Source organism: Carettochelys insculpta, chromosome 13 (genome assembly GCF_033958435.1).
Source record: "Carettochelys insculpta isolate YL-2023 chromosome 13, ASM3395843v1, whole genome shotgun sequence".
NCBI lineage: Eukaryota > Metazoa > Chordata > Testudines > Carettochelyidae > Carettochelys > Carettochelys insculpta.
In genome coordinates this window covers 22,761,093-22,778,788 of record NC_134149.1, presented here as the reverse complement: position 1 = coordinate 22,778,788, position 17,696 = coordinate 22,761,093, and the positions used below count along the sequence as shown (strand labels likewise).

At 44.5% G+C, this 17,696-nt stretch overlaps 1 protein-coding gene across 8 annotated transcripts in view; it reads left to right on the top strand.

Moving 5' to 3' along the window:
- ARHGEF9 (Cdc42 guanine nucleotide exchange factor 9) overlaps positions 1–17,696 on the top strand; it is a 383,799-nt gene that overhangs the window by 162,418 nt on the left and 203,685 nt on the right. Inside the window, exon 1 of one of the 8 annotated variants that reach the window (XM_075008227.1) lies at positions 1,431–1,526. The exons of the other annotated variants lie outside the window; for them this stretch is intronic. The gene's annotated coding sequence lies outside the window, so the exon portion shown is untranslated. Of the gene's footprint in view, positions 1–1,430; positions 1,527–17,696 lie in introns of those variants that run through there. 8 annotated transcript variants of the gene reach the window in all.

The window sequence follows — 17,696 nt, the reverse complement described above, 5'->3', positions numbered from 1 at the left end:
ATCGCTAATGAAAAATTCTGCAGATGCATCTTAGCTAATAATTTGTTGGTGACAGGTGAGTCTGAACAGACTTCTGCTCATTCTCCCTTGGTGGTGCTGGTTCTGCAGGGCTTAGAGGGGTAAATGCTTTATTTTCCCCAGTAAAGTGCTCTGTCTAAAAGTTCCAAACAGACCTGCAAAGTGGAGGAGGCATCATCACAGGGACTTGTGCAGGATAGGAACAGTACCTGGACAGCATGGAGATGTGGGCTAGTCTCCCCTAAGGAACAAGGGGGTGCAAGACAGGGCCAAAGCGGCCCCCTCACAGCTGAACTGGCCTCAAAAGTAGCCCTCTGGGCAAATTATACAGGTTGAACTTCTCAAGTCCAGCACCCTCAGGAGCTGACAGTTGCCAAATGAGAGAATTTGCCAGACCATGGGAGGTCAGTATTGTCTAGCAGCATCACCAACACCTCCACTGCTTGCTCGGCTCTCAGAGGACATTTAGGGGTAAATTTGAGCTAAATACCAGCACAGAAAACACTGAGAGCCCAGAGGCTGGAATGTTTCCAGAGGCGGGAAACAAACTTCATCGGACCACGGGAAATTTGCCAACACCCTTGATAAATGGTTGTCCAGCTAATTAAAATCCTGCCAGATTATGGATGTGGCTGGACAAGAGAGGGCCAGATAAGAGAGGTTCATCCTGCAGTAGGGACTGCTGTGGCTTCTACTTTCCCAGAGCCTCTGGTATCAGTGTAGACCTGATCTTGATCTTATAAGCAGTGCTAAAAAACAAAAGTCAACCCAACGATATCAAAGGAGTTACGAAGGTGTCCCATGAGACTCAGGCCACTGTACAGTACACTCTCGATTTACGCAGAGGTTGTGTTCCTGGGCAATCCCGCATAAGTCAACTTTTGCATTACTCGGGGGAGCCAGGAAATGTACCAGCACAGCAGCATTGGTCAGCTTCCTGTCTCCTGTGAGCAGCAGGGAGCAGGAAACAACACAGATCAGTCAGCTTCCTGTCTCCCATGAGTGGGAGCCAGGCTCCAGCTCCCTGCCACTCACAAGAGACAGGAAACTGACCAGCACTCCAGCGCCGGTCAGTTTCCCTACTCCTGTGGGAGCTGGAGCCCGCTGGTCAGTTTCCTGGTTCCCCTGAGTGACAGGCAGCCCAGAGCCAGATGCCATCTCCCCACCACCCTGAGTCAAATTAAACTGAAATACAAACAACTTGAGCGTGCATATCTCGGGGTTCTACTGTATACACACCCTGCCCATGATCCTCGGGGAACAGATAAGATACTGTTGTTCTGTAAGAAGATGCCATTTTTACACAGGCGTTTCTTCCATCTGTAATCACACTTCAGTGTTTGAGTCATTCTTTCTTCTCTATGGAGTGGTGTCAGATCTGAAGTGTTCTCCAAGTCCACCTCAGTTATGTGAAGAACACACCTTTCACCACCTCTCCTTGTTGCATCCTTGAAAGACTACAAAGGAAAGATTTCTGCTTTCCCAAGCATCTGAACACTGAAAGAGAGGTAAGAGATATTGCTCACTGTGAATAAAAGATGAATTATGATTGGGAGAAAGAGATTTTTAATTATGGTCATTTCAGAGTTCCTAGCTGTCAGTGGCCATCTTGCAGAAAAGAAAAGTGCTTGGAACGCTGTCAGCAGAAGGGTCTGATCTAAGAGCTGAAAGAAGTTTTAATGATGCTTTAAAACTGTGTGAATAATTCAACAACAACAACGCTAATGTTTAAAAATTAAACAATTGATTAAATATTAAACTCTAATTAATTTCTTCCAATTGGTGAGCTAGCGACAGATCTGCAAATGCCACAGATCTCTCTCTACATATAACTGTAATGTATTATAATTATTTATTACTATTATTTGTAATATGGGCCCCCAAACTATAGAGCATCAACACGTATGCATAACTTGAAGTCTTTGAATAATTCCATTATTGTCAATGGGACTTGAACCTTTCTGGATTGGGCCTACATGCCATAGAAATACTGCACTGCAGAAGTCTTGGTGCCACAGTAATTTATAGCACTTTACACATACAAAATAAGACAAGACTCCTGTCCTGAGGAGATTGCAGTCTAACTTAAATATTTAACAAGAGACTTTTCATCAGTATATGATAGAGGTTTGGTGAGTGGCAAAACAAGTTGAGAGGGAGATGTACTTTGGAAAGCTTTTTATTTTTTAATATTTTCTATGCAACTTCTGGGTCAATGGCTTTTATTTAAAGATTTTTAATAGTACTCCAATTAAGAGGTCAGTACTAAAGAGGAATAACTTTGCTGTGTAGACATACCCTGACATTCAGAGATTATTTTCAACCCTGAAGCATGAAGTTTAATCTCTCTCCTTTTCCTCCTTCCCTGCTGGCTGGAGATCAGCATCGTTCTCTTTAGTTCTCTTTAGCAAACTTTGTTGATGTTTCTGACCTATTCCAGTTGGAAGCTGCTGTTTTGTGGACAGAGCTACCATGTAACTTCACTTGCCTCCTTTATTCCTCCCTTGCTTCCTGGAGGAGGGGGCCCTGCACAGCTGGTTATTTTAGTTCTGAATGATATTTGCTTCTTCAGTGTGCTTTGCAGAGCAGTGAGGGACACTCCTTGCCCTGCTCTTGTTTTCCAGAGCAGTTCTTATTTTAGATCAGGCACGGATGAACTTCTGTCATTCATGTTTCATGTTTCAGAATTATCATTTGAACTGGAGAAATTTTTGCACTTAGGCTGCTCATCATACACACACGTATGGGCTGTTTCATCAGCTCTAAGACACTCAGTCACAAATCTTTCTTGCTGTAACAGGTCATGAGTTTTTAAATATTCTGAGGTGTGGTTGATTTCCAAAGCAGGATGGACACACACACGTGTGTGCACCTGGGAATGAGAGAGAGAGAGAGGGAGAGAGCCTTGCCAAAGCAAAAGATGTTTTTTAAATAGGAGATGACTAGTTAAATGGAACACCACCTTCTGTTGCTGTAACAGTCACTCAAGGAGATGAGTAAGACTTGGGATAGATATTACAGGAGGGGATAAGGAATCAGGATTCTTGGGTACCAGAGTCATTGTCCAGAGTTGGGAGGTTATGATCGACAAGATACCAGTGGTGGAAGTGCCTCTGTTGAATGAAGCCGTAGTTTCCTCTCCTCTCAGTCCTATGCAGCTTACCTTTACAGTGCTTTCATTCCTGCTGGGCTGCCTTGGGGAGCAAGAGATTGAGGCCAGGAATTGTCCAGGTCTCACGGTACTCCATCCAAGAAGTGCACAGATCAGCTTCCACCCAAAATGAGTGTAGCAGAGAAAGCTCACTCTGGTGGAGAACGAACGCTTCTCATCTGGCAGAGTCACACCCTATGGTCCATGAGCGTCTCCCTTCCACATTTTCATGGGAATAACGTGAAGGCTGCGCCTCCCCAGGAAGGCTGACATTGGATTGGAAGACGTCATGAATAGGCTGTGTGCACTCTGGCTGGGCAGCTAGCACTCTCAAATGCACGGGCACTGCAGTGATAATGATGAACTTGCTTTTAGAAGGATGGAAGGAGTAAGTCAGAAAAGATGGGCATGTGGTACAGATGCCTGGGGGACTAGTTGGGGGAAATAAGCACCCCAAGTGCTCAAGTTGGTAGCGAGAAAAAGTGCTCAAGTGCCCATGTGCTCAAGTGCCCAAGTGCTCAAGTTGGTAGCGAGAAAAAGTGATTATCATCTGTGTGGTGACCTGTCTGAAAAGAGTAGGTGGCTTTCAGTCCAATTTCTTCAGAGCAGATGTCCCCGTTCTAGAAAACCACCCCAGTGGCAGAGCCTTCCCTGGTTCGCATGCAGTGCAAACCCCGTTGAAACAGGGAGTGTTGCAGAGCACATAGGGCCTGATCAAAGTTCCGCCGAAACCTCTAAAAAGACTGCCATTAACTTCAATAAGAGAGGATAGGGCCCTCAAACGGGGCAAGATGGCTCTGTTTCCAAACTTCACCAGCTATTCAGGAATGAACTGGACCTTTTTATCTTAGGAGAGATGGTTCCTCCAAGGCACATTTTGGGACAATATGGTATGGTGCAGCTTGCACTACCTATGCTTTACCTATTCAGCAAATAAAGGGAGGTCATCATCTGTCTCCAGGGCTGCTAATTGAGCACCTTTTCTCAGCACTGTGTTCACTTAACTTTTAAAGGTAGAAACAATTAAGATTTTCTGGAAGAAGGGCTTTCTGGGGGAAGTAATTTAATGAATTGAAAAATCTTTATGTGCAACCTAATCAATGGGCTGGACAAACCCACCAGGAGTGGCTTTCTAGCAATCTTCACATGTACCCCAATTTTGGAGATTTAATTGTTCCCCTAACTAAAGAAAGTATGAAGCAGCTCCAGGGAAATAAATGAGCAAGTGGACAAAAAATTAATTTCCCCAAGGATAAATTACTGTTTCTGCAGTAACACAGCAATAGTTATAATTAAAGTTTTGGTTACTTGTGATTCTCATGGAGATAGTTGTAGCACAGGTACCATTGTTGATGTTCCTTAGGCAGATCATGTCCGTCTGACTCACTAAATACATATTATCAGTGATGACAATTCCACTTTTGTGAAATCACAGCAATTGTAGGACCTCCTGACAGAGGAAACACATGCCTGTTGGGAGAGAGAGGGCAGAGTGAGGGCACCTGACTTCCACAATTAAAAGCTAGAGGGGCACTTGATCCATCTAGGGGCACACATGACCCCCCCAACACATCACTTATGCCTCCAAAAGATCTGGCCAGATTGGAAAGCAAAGCTGTTCAAGTGCCTCCTGACATTAAAAGTCACCAAACCCCCTGTGAGTGAACCCTTGGGATGATCCCTGCTCGTGCACCAAACCAAGAGACCTTTGTGCAATACTATTGTAGATGCCAGGAGCATTGCAATCCTGTCAGCAGTTTTTCCTCCCTAGATCCCTTCCAGAACTCTCTTCAGTGATCATCTCAGCATGCTGTTCACCCTGCTTTGTGTTGCCTCTCATGCCAAGCAGATTCCAGAGCAACGAAGGCCCTGATGAGTTTGTCTCCACTCTGCACAGCACCCTGCAGAAATCTATTCATTTAGAGGCTTGTGCTGGAAGCTAGAAGTGTGTGTTCAATTAGCATGAAATCTCCTTGATTATCATCTTCTGTTTTATATGTATGCTGTCCAGTCAGACAGCAGGAACAACATCTTGTGACCTATGTGACCAATCACACATTGGGTGCGGCTACCCTAGCCGACTACTTTGAAGTAGCTGGCACAACGTCAAAATAGTATGCGTCACGTCTACACGCACTGTGCGCTATTTCGACATTGAAATCGACATTAGGCGGCGAGAAGTTGAGATCGCTATTCCCATCCGAAGATGGGAATAGCTCCCTACTTTGACGTTCAACGTCGAAGTAGAGCGTGTATAGACGATCTGCATCTTGCTATGTCGAAATAGCGGGGTCCTCCATTGCAGCCATCAGCTGAGGGGTTGAGAGACACTCTGTCCAGCCCCTGCGGGGCTCTATGTTCGCCGCATGCAGCAGCCCTTAGCCCAGGGCTTCTGGCAGCTGCTGCTGCTGCTGCAGATGGGGTGTCCATGCTGTGTGCACGGGGTCTGCAACTGGTTGTCGGCTCTGTGGATCTTGTGCTGTGCAGTCCTAGTGTGTCTGGGAGGGGCCCTTTAAGGGAGCGGCTTGGGGCTTTGCAGGCCCTTATTTCGATGGGGAGCGCTTGTGTGTGTGGACGTTCTGCATTTCCTTCCAGGGTGGCTCCTTTTGATGTTCTCCGTCGCTACTTTGATGTTGAACGTCGATGGCACCAGCCCTGGAGGACATCTAGATGATACGCGTCGAAGTAGCCTATTTCGATGTTCTTACAGTGAAATAGGCTACTTCAACGTAGTGTGCTAGTGTAGACGTAGCCATTGTTACCCAGGGCTGCTCCAAACTTCAAATGCTTCAACTGCACCCAAGAGCTGGTATTGCCAATTCCATAGAGCTGGCTGTACCAGTTTTGCACCAACAGAGGAGTCTGGCACAATGGATGAATCCTAAACTGCCAGGTGAGGACAGCATTGAAGACAGATGTACAGGTGCCAGGGTCTGTCACACTCCTCAGGGGTGATGCATAAGAAGGAACAAGTCTCACATGAGTAAATGGGAGTGATGCAGTCTAACTCAAACTGAACAGGCGTGACTTTCCTGCTGAGGAGCTGGAAGAGGGGAGCAACAGAAAAGATGACCCGTAGGCAGGTGTACGTTAAGGTAGTATGGACCACTTCACTGTAACTTATTTCACGTTCTTTTGGGTCACAGCGTGACTGGCCCTTGGGTACTGGTGTGTGTCTGCACTCACATGTGCAAAGGAGTCTGTCACAAATGAGGTCCCAGAAGTTAGGAGTGTGAGCACTGTGCACGCTTGAGGATACGCTTGAGGATGTATTTCTTTCCATTAGGGCCAGAGCCTTTAGACTCGCCCTGAATGCCAGCCACATCTGCTCTGATTATGGCACTGTAGGCCTCTGTATGTATACATTGTATAACGGGTGTGTGTTTGTGTGCATTCACGCACACACAAACAACCCCATTTGCCTGTTTTCTAGCAGAAAGGAAGAGGGCAAGCTAGTAGCTCATGTGACAAATAAAATGACTTTACTTTTCCTCCCCCATTCTTCCCATAACAAAGGATAGGGGTAAGCATCCCACCTTGAATGATTTAAGTCACTGGTCAGACTGTTTCATGTAAGACCCTTCCCACCAAACGCTGACACTTACCTTTTTCCTTTAACCAGAGGGCAAGCTCATTCTGGGTTCTGTGTTGTATGGGGAATACCACCAGACTGCATAGCTGCCCGATCCACAGTTGGCAGCAGTATTTAGCCCTGACAACAACAGTGCATCTTCTTGGAGTCAGTAAAGTGGAAAAAGCAAAGCAGGGCTCAGTATCCTATTTGGCATTTGGGGAAGGGGTTTCCTTTGCTAGGAGCTGGGCTGTAGCCATCTGCATGTGTCCAGAGTGACATGCTCTAATGGAAGGATGGAGTGAGAGAGCTGCAGTGGTACCTTACTTTGTCTTCCCTTCCCAAATGCACCGTTTGTCAAGTGCCTGCACTTTCCCATTGCATAAGGTGCTTATATAATCCCAGCTCATTCACGGAGCTGTTTCATGGCAAAAAATAACAGCAAGGCAGCAAAGTTTGCTTTGTCTCATTGTTTCTCTTTCACACACATCCTTATCCCCATGTCGTCAGTAAGTAAGGCTGTTTGTAAGTGAATAGCAATCTTCTGGCAGTTGCTGGCTGGATGACTGGACAATGTTAGCCAGCGTGCTCTGCTGCAGTGATTCTGAGCAGTGGCTAGGGGAAGCTTCAGATGGAGGGAACCTGGATTTTGGAAGGGAAGTGGGAATCAAGAATGGATTTTCTGTTCAAAGGTGATCTAGAAATACTGAGGCTGATTCTCATTTCATTTGCACTGGTGTAACTCTAGGGATTTCATTGGTGATATTCCTGATGCAGGAGAGAAGTGAGATCAGAATCAAGCCCACTATGCACATTAATTTTATGGTTTTGGGCAGCACGGAGAGGTAGCCACAGATTTTGAAGGGCTGAGCCCCTCATTTCTGCAATTCAGTGAGGGCCATTCTCATAGGCTGTGTCTGCATGTGCCACTTCTTCCGGAAGCAGCACGGTAATGAGCTATCTGCAAGATGCTAAGGAGGTATGGATGCAAATTTTCTGTGCCTCATTAGTATACCAATATGTGGTTTGGAGTCTGGAAGAAGTACATGTGCAGATGTGCGGCCCCCGGGGATCTTCCGGAAGGAAACCCTCCTTCCAGAAGCCCCTTCTTCCCCAAAATTGTCCTTCCAGAAGATCCCTGAGGGCCGCGTGTCTGCATGTGTACTTTGCAGTCTGGGAGAGTTTCTTCTGGACTCCGAACCACGTGCTAATATGCTAATAAGGTGTGAAAAATTTGCATCCATGTCTCACTAGCATCTTCCGGATAGCTCATTACCCTGCTGCTTCCAGAAGAAGTGGCAAGTGTAGAAACAGCTTTAGGCTATGTCTACACAGCACAGTAATTTTTAAATAAGAGCCATTATTTCCAAATAACTATCCTATCATCTGCACAATGCAACCACCATTTCAAAATAATTTCAAACTAGCAATTGACTTATTTTAAAATTGGTAAACCTCAGTCTGCAAGGAATAATGCCCGTCACAAAATATTTCTCCAAACCCTGAACCTACCCGACCAATTCCCTAAACCTCCCACCTACATCCCAGGCTCCACTCCCACCCACCCCTTCTCTGTATCCCCACTCCCACCCTGCATCTGCCCTCCCTGGTCATACCCCTTTGTGCCGTCTCTCCTGAGCACTCCCTTTCAGAGTCTTCTGCTCCCAGTGAAACAGCTGATGGCGGTAGGCAGGAAGAGCTGGGAGGGAGGGGACAAGTTGATTGGCAGGCCCACCTGAAGTGGGGCCCCATTGGCTGCCAGTTGGTGGTAAGCACCAGCTATTGTGTTTCCGTGCATGCCCCAGCCCCAGTGCACCCACAGAGTCTGCACCTATGAGCGTGGAAGCTTGAGGAGAGACAGCTCGAGTATGTCTGTGTGAACTTGGAATCACCCATCCCCAACTCCACGTGTAGGCGGAACCTTGTTCATACTGAGTGCCATTGGCCAAGTTAACTTAATGCACAGTAAGAGTGCCATGTGGGGAGTGAGTAGAGCATAGCTGGTACATACTGTGTACTAGCCACTACCAGCTTTTCACTTGCATAGACAAGCCTCAGCTTGTGTAATGTGTTAGGATTCTGTATAAGTAAATTACAGTATTAAGAATCATACAAAGCAAACAGAACACATCCACAGCTCAGTTCTTTGTGCACACCTGAAGCCAATAGGGATGGTGTATGCCTACTATCTCTCAAGATTCGGCTTATGTGGGGCAAGGAAAGGGTCATTAATAGGTGGTGAAAATTATATTCAAATACTAGAAAATGTTTTAAAATAGAGAAGGGGGAGGGGGAATTCAAGTAGTCATTTTATCTCTTTCGTCACCACCAGAGCCAAAGGATTAGGTAGGATCAGAAAATACAGCCTGAGCATCATGCAAAAGATGAAAGAAGGGAACCAAAGTGTGGAATTGTAACTTGCAGACCAAAAAGAAAGCAAGCATTGTGAGGCCTGGATATGTCAAATCCAGGGATGCCACTGGGGGTGGGATGCTTGTGCTATTAAAAATACATTCTCAGTTACACAGTAACTACAGACTCTAATTGCATCGGATTTGTGGAGTTAATTGATCGTGGAAAAGGGGATCCTCTTGTTTTCCCTTTCAGTCCAAAAATATGCAGCATTGCACTTCATTTGGCTATATTGAAGCCTAGTTCTGTCGTGGGGTTAGGGAGACGGCTTTGGAAGAAATAACAAACTGCTTATAAATAATTGTTCATTTTTCAAGCTCCACTCAGACTGAATCTTCTTCTGGTTCAGAAATATTCAGCAAAATGACTTTCTGGTTTCCAGCTGCAACCAGATATTGCTGCTCTGTGGCATTCTAACAAAGTACCAGAAGCAGAAAGGCTGGGGGTTGCTGTAGAGAACAAGTTATTGTGTGATTTCCTTCAAAACTCTTGGGACTCAAGGAATTCAAAGAAACTTTGAAGAAGCATCTGACCAAAACACAAAGTCCAGTCCACTCAGCTTGATCTATTACATGAGCACTGTGGCTTTGGGAGCTGCTTATCTCAGATTGGACCTGGGAGGGTTGATCTATCTCCAAGTTTTGGATTAGGGATCCACATGGCCTATTGAAGAGACCAGTTTGGGTCTAAGCAGATGTCACTTAACCTACTCATGAGATCAAAGAGAAAATTCAGTTTAGTGCATCATTTCAGCCTTTATTCTGTGCTGAAGGCAGAGTACAGAGGATTTTTTTTGAAAGTGTTTTTCACGAATTCAATGTTATTTAATGAAATTGACCCAGCAAAGCCAGAAAAACGTTGAAGGAACCAGGTCCCTACCTGGTCAGATAGATCCAAAGAGATGCAGTAATGTACTGTTTGTTATGTAATGTACTGATTGCATACCAATATCTACATTATTTTTCCCTTTTTTACTGGTAGTCCTTCTCTGGAAAGCATCATTTAGAAATTATCAACAATGAAGAGAATTAGGACAAATGCAAAGTGCTCCACTTAGGAAGGAACAATCAGTGTCACACATACAGAATGGGAAAGGACTGCCTAGGAATGAGTGCAGCAGAAAGAGATCTAGGGGTTATAGTGGACCACAAGTTAAATATGAGTCAACAGTGTGATGCTGTTGCAAAAAAAGCAAACATGGTTCTGGGATGCATTAACAGGTGTGTTGTGAACAAAACACAAGAAGTCATTCTCCCGCTGTACTCTGCGCTGGTTAGGCCTCAGCTGAAGTATTGTGTCCAGTTCTGGGCACCGCAGTTCAGGAAGGATGTGGAGCAATTGGAGAGGGTCCAGAGGAGAGCAACGAGAATGATCAAAGGTCTGGAGAACATGACCTATGAAGACAGGCTGAAGGAATTGGGCTTGTTTAGTTTGGAAAAGAGAAGATTGAGTGGGGACATGATAGCAGTTTTCAGGTATCTGAAAGGCTGTCATATGGCAGAGGGAGGGAACTTGTTCTTCCTTGCCTCTGAGGATAGAACAAGAGGCAATGGGCTTAAATTGCAGCAGGGGAGGTTCAGGTTGGACATTAGGAAAACGTTCCTAACTGTCAGGGTGATCAAACACTGGAACGAATTGCCAAGGGAGGTGGTAGAATCTCCATCACTGGAGATATTTAAGAAGAGGTTAGATAGATGGCTTTCAGGGGTGGTCTAGAAAGTGCTTGGTCCTGCCATCAGGGCAGGGGGCTGGACTCGATGGCCTCTCGAGGTCCCTTCCAGTCCTACTCTTCTATGATTCTATGATTCTATGATTGTCTATAGTTGTTCATTGGTGGTGACTCAAACAAGCCATTTCTATTATCCTCCAATGTATGCAAGTAAATATGAAAGTGACATATATTTATCCTGATTGTAGAAGGATATAAATTTATATGCAAATTAGGTCATGACCTTTGAGCCATAAATTGCTCATCTAGCTCTCAGTGACAAAGTTTTGTGACTCCTAACTAGGCAGGGTTAGTCCTGACAGAGAGAAGAATATCATGTAAAAACTCTCTACCTACTTTAAATATGCATCACATTTACTTTTAAATATGCTAGGTTAATTTTTGTGCCTACATCAGTGGCAATTGAACTCTGTGATTGGGTATAAATAGGGCCCTATCAAGTTCTTGGCCCATTTGGGGTAATTTCACAGGCATAGGATTTTAAAATCACAAATTTAACTATGTCAGCTATTTAAATTTGATATTTTGCAGTGTTGTAAAAAGAAGTTGTATGGGGGTGTCACAAAGGTGTTCTAGGGGGAGCTGCAGAACTTCTACCTTTACTGCTGCTGGTGGCAATGCTGTCTGCTGAGCTGGGCAGCTGGAGAGCAATGGCTACTCGCCAGGAGCCCGGCTCTGAAGGTAGAGCCATTGCCTGTAGCAGCACAGAAGAAAGGGTGGTATGGTACGGTATTGCAACTCTTACTTCTGCGCTGCTGCCTGCAGAGCTGGGCTCTCAGTCAGCAGCCACCACTGTCTGGTTGCCTGGCTCTGAAGACAGTAGCACAGAAGTAAGGGAGGCATGGTATGTTGTTACCACCCTTACTTCTGCACTGCTGCTGACAGGATGGTGCCTTCAGAGCTGAGCGCCCTGCCAAAAGCCATCACCCTCTGGCTCCCCAGCTGTGAAGCCTGCACAAAAGTAAGGGTAACAATACCAGGACCCCTCTAAAATAACATTGTGCTCCCCTGCCTCCACAACTCCTTTTTGAGACAGGACCCCAAATTTGAGAAAAGCTGGTCTCTACGGTGAAATCTGTAAAGTACAGGATAGAAGCCCACAAAAGACCAGATTTCATGAGGGTGAGGGGAGAGCAGAACAGATTTCCTGACCTGTGACACATTTTCCATGGCTGTGAGTTCAGTAGGGCCCTAGGTACAAATGAAAGCAAAATTTGGCCTAGAAGTTAGAAGGATTAGTTACCATGTAGTTATACTCTAGTTGGAAAAACAAGAGCTCAATTATATTTTAAAAATTATGTAGTATTTAATACATAAATTGGCCGCTACTCCACGGGAATGAACATGCATATGCATGGTTTACTGTTATTCCTTGTCTCTAGTGTAACATTGCTCTGTATTGTTAGTCATCTGCTGTACGCAATCCCAGAGGTGTTGGCATTTTAGTAGTGGAAGAAATGTGGTATGTTTTGCAGATGAGTTTGTAAAGCCTTTGGAATGAAGAGGCCTATATAAATGTAAGATGATATTTACCTTCAGAAGTGCAGAGGCAGCACCTTCCATTCACCTTAGCTATAGAATAGCAGCAGATCAATCTATTCTTAACAGAGCAGTTTGCATGAGACTTAATGAAAGACTCTTCATGATGCAGCTGACGTCAAAACATCACTGTCCATAGAAGGCTTCAGTATTAAGTATTTATGCCCCTAAAAATTGTGTGCCAGTCATGCTTACCCAGACATACTCGAAAAATGGCAGGGACCTAGTTATTAATAGGCTACAGCAGCCAACGTATGGCTGCACCTCAGAAACAGAGTAAAACATATGCGAGGCATTTCTTTGTTAGAATATATATTTCCCACCTTTTTTTTTTCTAGGAGAATATTTTTGTGATGCCTTTGCACAGTCGGTGTGCTTTTTTCAAAAGGCTATTTTTATATTTTACAACATGATTTAATTAAGAAGAATTGCATTTTATAAACAATCTTTTATGTTTCTAACCCAGTCCTCCTTGAATAAACTAGCAGGATCCTGGTAGAAAACTGCAAGAGGGACCCAGCAGATTCCCTGGATGTTTTGCTGGCTAATTATGTAATCTTCCTTATATAGTGGGTGGTTGGACTAGGTTGTCTATTTCAGGGGTATGAGGCTTATACTCCACGTTGATTTACAGTGAGTTTGTTCATGTAGGGCAGGGGTGGGCAAAATCATGACTGGTGGCTGGATCTGGCCAGCCAAGCATTTCTCTCCAGCCCACCCAGCTGATTGGCAGAGCATGCATATTTACAGCCACCAGCATATTTTCAGCTGCTCCTCCCCACACCTTATTCCATCTGCAGCCAAGCTGTTCCTAGGATTCTCCTGCTTGCTGTGCAGGGGGAGGGTGGAAGGGGAGAGAATAATGCTGAAGTCAGGGTTTTTTCTTGTCCCTGTATCCCATTTCTGCAGATCAGAGATCAGGGAGAGGGAGACGCACAGTGGAGCTGCTCCACTCTGAAGTGTGGATGGTAAGTGACTCAGGAGTGGAGAGCAGGAGAGGGAAGAAAACAGAGCAGGGCAGATTTCCCTTAAAGATACAGAGGGTGGCTTTTCTCAGAAACTTGCCCAGCAGCAGCCAGAACACACACTGTGTCACTATCACACATGCCCAACCTGTGCTACACACACGGTCACTGTCACATATACATCGTGGCACACACTCAGCTTGTGTCACGAAGGCTGTCTCTCGCAACGTGTTTCTCTTTCATACTTGCACACTGTCTTTGTGCCCCTCTGTAGCTGTCACCCCTTCTCTCCAAGGCCCTGCCCCCTCCAGGGGGCCCAGAGCCAGCCCGCGACCAGTACAAAAATTCATGGAGTGGCCCCTCTGTGAAAATTAATGCCCACGTCTGGTGTGGGGGCTGCCCATAAAGCTTTTAATGTGGGTCGGGCTTTAATTTGTGTTTTCCTTTCTCCTCTTTGGGACTTCAAGGAACCAGAGTATGTTGCTCTCTTGAGGGTAGCTATTTACATATATATGCTTCCTTGACACACTTGTGCAGGGTGTTAGATTTTCTTGCTAAATCTATGAACTGATCTTCTACCTTTGTCCGGTCTAAGCCTGTAACTGCACACTTGCCAGGCTTTCATGTTTGACTTTATATGCTCCTTTCTTTGATAGAAAGCTGGGATGAAGTGTCAAAATCTCCAGTTCTTTATCCTCTTCCCATTTAGTAGGTGAACAGTTTTACTGGCTGTATCAATCAGCAAACGTTTGCCAGCTGGCTGACATTCTTTACACTGAATGCACTTTTCAAAATCAGCAGTTTACAAAGATCAAGATCACGATGTTATGGGTGTTTGGATGTTATTCCAATCTGGAGAGCTCCATTTCTAAGAACTTGTGCAGATTGTTTCATAATGTAGAGCCGTCTCTAGCTACGGTTCATGATGTTGAAACCCATACATATAATTTTTGCAGTGTTTTAACAACAAACTACTGACCATATGTGTACAATGACAAATGGTCTTTTCTGAAGAAAAGAGTTAATCTAAAGCAATGGGAAAAATCGTCTATTTTTACTGATTTCCGCTGTTCTGTATATGTAGAGACAGGAATAGATTGCAGTAAAATATTGGTAAATTTATTACGCAGTAAACCACTGTCTGGTACTGTGGACTCCAGTACTTAAATACGGTTTCCTGGGAGTAATTATGACCATAATTATCATAGTGTGCAATCATCACAAGCTGCAGAACTGCCAAGTGCCTAGAGTTATGCTGGTGTGGGTGAGATGGCAGTGACTGTTGGTCACAAGCAATGGGCAGTGAATGAGCTAGGTAGCAGGAAAAAGGATATTAAAAGAGAAGCCCTTTAACCATCACATGCATGTCTTATGAATTAGCCGTGATGGAGAAGGAACTGCAGGAAAAGCGTAGGGCAGTTTAATGAGATTTGGATTCAGAGCGGCGTTTCAATTTTGCCTCTCTCCGGTGTTCATCCAGGCACCTGCCTTGAGGTAATAATTCTTGCTAGTTAGTAATTTAAAAAAAAATAGTGCAAGTAATTGTGATTGTTTTGAGGAAAGTAGGAAAGGTTGATCCTGCAAATCCGATGGAGCAGCAGTCACATTAATCTTAGGATGAATGAGAAAGAGTTGTCCGACCTAGTGGTCAGAGCCAGGCCTGCCAACGGGAGGAGCAAAGGAGGCCATTGCCACTGGGCCCAGCATTTCAAAGAGGCCTGGAGCTCCAGCCACCACCACAACTTCTTTGGCCCCACCCCTTCCAATCTTGGCCCTGCCCCTTCTAGGGCTCAGAGCCAGGCCTCCATCCCACCTTACCCTAGGGCCTGTGACGGCTGGTCAGCACACAAGACTGCGATCCAGAAATTCCAGAGGGGAGCAGGCTAAACCTTTCCCAGTCCAGTTCAGACTGGATTGTCATTTTTTAACATGGATTTGCAAATATGGAAGCTAGAGAAGTTTCTGCTTCTAACTAGCCTTGTTGTCCCAAGGTTAAATCTTGTTTAGAAACCACAGACAGATCTTAGGGTTGGCACCTAAGCATGGAAAAAAAATGCAAGAATGTATTTGCAAGCAGTTGCAAAAATACCAGCTCGATTGGATGGCATCACTCACCTTTTTGATCTTTTTCCTCACGTTCAATTTATGAGTGTGTTGTGTGGTATTAGGGGTTCACCCAAAAGTTCCTAAGGCTTGGTCTGTGAAGAATTTTGCACTGATTTAACTGTGGCATGGAGAGGTGCACTCTTCTACAAAAATAGTTACAATGGTATAACTCCCCTAGTATGGGCTCAGTTACACTGTTATGCTGGTGCCTTGTGCCTGTATAACTTATTCCTGCACACCAGTGACTAGTGAATCCACGGTAGGGGAGTCTTACCATTTTAACTACATTAGTATATTCTGTGTAAACAAGCCTTAATGTCTTGCCCTTGGAAGCCAAAGTTTTGGACTAAAAAATAGAAATCTGGGTGTTTAGGGTTAGCATACTAAGACATGGTCTACACTGAAAAATATTAGCATCACTATGTCAATAAGGTATGTGAAAGACCACAACCCCACCTGAAGTAGCTATGCAGAAATAACCCAGTTGTGTTCACAGTGCTAGTAGATGGAAGCGGGTTTCTGTTGACAACAGCCAACTTTTTGTTCAGGAAAGTTGTGTTCTTACGCCAAGAGAAAAAAAAAAAACTTCTGTGAATGTAGGCTGTGTCGCATAGCTATGCTGGTACGATTTCCCTAGTGTACACATACCATTCATAAAAACGATTTTTAAAGTTGCTGAGCAGCTACAGCTCCCATTGGTGTTCAAAATTTTGGCCTTTGTTTTTGCCTTCTGCAGAAGATCCCCATTCTGATACTGGTGTTAGGACTATCAAGAATACGGCATTATAAAATCAGAGCCAAGTTCTGTCCAGAGTTATACCTATACAATCTAAATGTCTCCAGTGAGGTTGGATGTAAATGGAGGGCAGAACCATGCCCTTTGTGTCTGAAGCAATCAGACAATGGAATGTAGCCCTCAAGTAGCCACAGTTCTTATTGTTTAATATTGCAGAATAAAAGGACTAGGAACACCATGGTCAGTTCTGGTAATTTAGTGCAGTGGTCTTCAGCTGGTGTGCCATGACACACTGGTGTGCCATGAGAACTGTCCACGTGTGCCATGAAATTGTGTCTGTTTCCCTAGCTGCAGCTCTATACAGAGGATCTCCTGCTCACAGGAGCTGCCTCCTGCTTCACCACCACAAGCGACTGAGTGATCACCAAAATTTTTGCACTTATCTGGTATCTGCTTGTCATCTCACATTGTTACACACAGCAGTACCCTAATACTGTGGCACTGTGTCCCCATGTTTATGGTAATATCTTTTTGAATATGCATAACACAAATATGCTTTATGCAAAACTGGGCATGTGACCTATTGTTCAGGAGCTTGTATTCCCCTGAATGTGTATATTCTATTTATGTGCATATATGATTCCTGTATATGAAATTAGAAATATGATTTTTAAACCTGCTTATTAATCTGTGCCTTCCAGTGAAAGCCATTAGTGCTACTTAAGGAATTTATTGGCCTGGCACTCAAGGCGCAATGATCTATGAATTGTCTTGTTTTTCCAGTAAGCCTAAACTCTGGTTGGTTCTAGAAAGATGTGACCATGCCACCTAATGCTGGAATACATCTTGAAAATGGCATTTTTCCACTATGGTTGTAAGAATGGAACAAAGACTTCTTGCCCTGGCAAAATTCTATTTCAGGAATGGAAAGCAAACAATGATCGTCTTCAGCTGTCTTCACAGGCAGTTCCCCATGTCAAGAGAACACGTGAAAGGACCTGGAAAGAGAACTATTGATAGGAGAAGCTACTAGACCCAGGTCGAAGAAAAGTTCAGCTCTGACTTGAAGAGCTTTACCTCAAACAAGGACTAGGATAAGAAATTATGATGTGTAACAATTTCTCGTAGGCTACATCTACCCTAGGCAAAGGAAGTCAGCCACAGATACAGCTTTCTCCCATTGACCTCCCTTACTTACATTTCGTGAGGAGTACAGGGGTCGACTGTGACCCCTGGGAGGTCGATTTTGTGTGTCCATACTAGTGTAGCTGGTGTAGGTATAGCCTTAGTGAATGAGGCTTAGCTGGTGTGTTATGTTTGTTTTAGCTTAGTAACATACTTTGATCTGCTGGTCGTCACTTGCAACACCATAATTCCTTCTTTTTATACTTAATCACATGAAATCTATGATCCATTTCTATGTAAAACTTTTATATAGCGTAAGATGGGTTTATTTGGGTTGGTCCCTT